Genomic DNA, 4,184 nt, shown 5'->3' with positions numbered 1-4,184 from the left:
TATATAAATATGTGTGTGTGTGTGTGTGCATACATATATACAAGGACTATTGATACATTTAAGTCACCTTTATGACTTCCAATATTTAAAAACATGGAATTGAGATGGATTCACATTTGTAATTAATAGAGGCTACTCCTGAAAATGAACTTGATATATTAGATTGATTCATATAAAGCAAAAAGATTTAAGAGAAGAATAGACTGATGCCCATGACTTTTATGAGGGGTAGAAAACAAGAACAAACTGTTCTAAAGCTGGGAGAATGACTTGTATAATAGACAAAATGAGCTACTATCATCAGAGCCTGCTGAGATGAATCAACTTGTTATGCCCCCATAACTTGTTATGCCCTGCTTCAGTTGGTCGAGTCAATGTTCATAAAGAGGACTGTCCATTACTACAAGAATAGGACAAGTTATACAGGGCTAACAGAAGAAGGAGGTGGTGTCCTATGTCCTCCATATCAGTTTTTCAATTCTTTCAAGATGGTTGAAATTGGAGAAAAACAAGTTCATTCCTTATTAGAAATTTGAGATGAGATTAGGAAGTGGCAATGATTTATTCCAGATACAAATAGACTGATGTGTTATTCACCAAACTTATAAGCAAAACTTAACGTCTCATTAACTTTAATATTGGCTCTTCAGGTAATAAACAGCTTGTAATATATAGCTGTAGAATTTCAAAATTTTTAGGCAATTTTCAATATTATTTGAAGTTTTCATGTATTTATACACATTATACTGATCATATCTATCCGAAACTATTTCCCTCCAACTGCCGCAGCCCCCACATTCCCAACTTTATGTTCTCTTTCTATATTGTTATCAATAATTCTGAGTCCAATTTTATTTAAAAAAGCCAAACATATATCTTCTAATGAGGATGTTATATATAAAGGAAAAAATAATTGATTGAAATAAGAATGTAATTGATCTTCCACAAATTAGAATGGAAAATTTTTAATGTTTTATGGAGTGTCATAAAATCATGTAGAAGGTAGGCAGGTTTCCTATGAAGACTTTAATCATCATCGTTTTGTTGACTTATTGTGTGTATATGTGTGTGTGTTTTCTCAGTTTAATTAGTCCATAACTATCAGTTTTTTTTATCTTGGCCTTCCATAGGTTGATTTTTGGTTGTATATGTTTGTTCAAAATTCCCATAAGAAAACTATCTTTTGTGATACATGGTTGATTTCTTTTTATGTGAACTTATCTAAGAATCTATAGCTAAAGGATGTGGTTTAATGATAACCAAAATTAATCAATGTGGCAAAGTATCTTGTTAAAGTCTTTTGATTAGTCAGACACCAAATTGCCAAAGATCACTTTGTTATAACAAAAGACAAAGATGATTTGCTGAAGTGAATGTTCTAGCTTGAAGCTTATAGAGATTTGTTCATTTTTTTAAGAGAGAATTTTGTTGAATCAACCAAACCACTTGAATAAAACCTTTTTTTTTCTTTTTTTTTTTTTTTTTTTTGGTCGAAATGTGGCCACTGTTTTAACAGCCTTTGGAAAACAAGTATCCTATAACATTTTTATGAACTGGCAAAGAGAATTTTCCTTGACCTTTGATCAATAAAATTTTTCATTAACATGCGTAATTTCTTTATAGCTTTCAATGATTTTATATCTCATCAATGTAAATTGTTTAAATATTCATATTTTTAAGGCAAGTAGACAGTGAAACACCTCTAGGCATAAGATTTAGGCATTATCTTCTTTGAAAAATTTATCTGATTCAAGGGGGTTAGAGAGATGGTCAGAGGTAAAGAGCCACTGACTGCTTTTTCAGAACTTTTGGATTTGATTCCCAGCACCAACATATCAACACACGACCTAACATAATTTCAGTTTCAGAGCATCCAATGCCTTTCTGGGGTCTGCTGGTGGGCATACACATGGTAAATACAACCACAACATTTATGCACATAAAATTATAAATAAATTTTAATTTACAAAATTTCAGTGGAAAAGAAGTATTTATAGTATCTAGTTCCTTATTATAAAAATTGTACATGATGTTACAAAAAAACACAATAATCTTTTCCCCACACAATAGAAGTATCTGGGTGACATTGTGACTGGAGGGTCTAGTGATCAATACCAATGCCAATATTAATGTAGTTAATCTTCTTACTAAAATGTAGAATTTTGAGTTCTGTATCATCCATATGATTTGGTAGATTTTCAATATCACGGTATGAAAATTCTTTTGCAGAGTCTCAAAGTCTGCTATGAAGAAGAAATAATTTTTTTGGTGATATTTGAACTCCACTGATAATTATTACCAACTCACCAGCTCATTACCTTGTATATGAATTTCAGCCTCAGTTTTGCAGAAATCTATCTTATTAAAGGTTTGTTTGTAATAGTGAGCAGCACTGTCCTGTATCTTTTTCTAAATCATGGTGGTAAGTGGTGCAATTTTTTTTTTCGTTGTACTGCCCATGACCTGTTAAATTGTTATTACTGTCAGTGAAAAGATAGAGAAAACCAAGTAGATGTGTAGAAGAATAACACTATCCTTGAGTCACCAATGCCTTGCTAGAATGTGCCATTCTATCAATGACTATACTTACTGCAGTACAAATAATAACATACTGATCCACTTTCTGTGGCTATTGGATAGCACCATTTTTACCTCAATTATAGCAGAGGGATTCATCAATTCAGTGTCTTGAATGACTACTTCGCTGATATTGGCTGTTTTAAACACCATTTTGTTTCTTTTATTAGTTGCATTGCATGGATTCATATAACTGACTCTGCTCTTGGTATGTCTCTGCAGTGCTTTGTAGTCTTCCACCTAACTGATTGAAAGTTGACATGTTCAATGATAATTATTCTCTATGGCAAGGCAAAAGAAAAACCTGTGCAGACTTATAAACTGTTCATTAAGAGAATATAAGAATGAAATGTCACATTGCATGAGAAAAATGATGTGGTTTCTGCCAGACCTACAATAGTGAAGCCTTTCAGACTTCTAAAGCTTTGAAAACTTTCAATATCTGCTAATACACCCCATAAGCCTGAGTTTTACAAAGACAGAAACAATAGGGTAGGCAGGTAGCTGGAGCGGTATATAGGTAGACAGATACTATTAGAACTTGGTTCACAAGACTATATCAACTTAGAAGCATCATGACTTGCACTCACAAGCTGATGTCATTGGAACCCCATGGTACATGTTGAGATTGGATCTGAAGATTTGAGAATCAAGGTATTCGGTAAAATTTCCATTTTCTCTTACTCTTCTGTTGTTGTGAAGAGACATCATAACCAAGGCAATGTATAAAAAAAGCATTTAATTGGGGGCTTGCTAGTTCACATTTTTGAGGGTAAGTCTATGACCATTATAGCTGGGAACCTGGCAGCAGGAAGACAGGCATGCTGTTGGAACAGTTGCTGGCAGGTTATGTCTGATCCACTAGTCTTAGTTAGAGAGAGAAAAATGGAGTGATGCGGCCTTTTGACATCTCAAAGCTGACCTCCAGTGGCATAGCTACTCCAACAAGGCCACATCTCCCAATCTTACCAAACAGTTCCAACTATTAGGGATTAAATATTCAAATAAAATCCACTGGGGACCATTGTCACTCAAACTATTACACATTCAAACACCAAAGACATGAGAATGAAATGGCTGGTTGTATAAAATTTGGAGTTTTATACTATCTGTGTCCTTCCAGACTATCCACCTTGTAAAATAAAAAGAAGCAAAACAATCTTTTATTCTTTCTTTGTTTTACAGTCTCTTAACTTTATAGGTTAAAGATTAAAGTCACTATTTTGTTGAGAAATTAAATTAAAAATTATGACTGCTGTGGCAAGGGATCATATCCGAAGACCTTCTATGTCTGTGTGATCGGACTAGAATGCTGACTCAACATTCACAATTAATCCCTTTGGCTAGAATGCACACCATAATTAATCCCTTTGGCTGGAATACACACCATTAATCTCTCCAGCTATAATAGAGACATGTCTTTACTATTCACCTTTAATTCCAAACAATGAGGGGCAGACAAAGTGGTGAATCAGAGAAAGATTTGACAGATAAGTCAGGGATAGGATATCCCAATGCATACCCTATCAAGACAATAGACAGGAAAGAGAGGCAACTTAAAATAGTACAGGGTCAGAGGGAGCTAGGAAGAGAGAGAGAGAGAGAGA

The sequence above is a fragment of the Grammomys surdaster genome, unplaced genomic scaffold (assembly GCF_004785775.1).
Source record: "Grammomys surdaster isolate TR1022 unplaced genomic scaffold, NIH_TR_1.0 191, whole genome shotgun sequence".
Taxonomy (NCBI): domain Eukaryota; kingdom Metazoa; phylum Chordata; class Mammalia; order Rodentia; family Muridae; genus Grammomys; species Grammomys surdaster.
Note: the sequence above shows the minus strand (reverse complement) of the source record.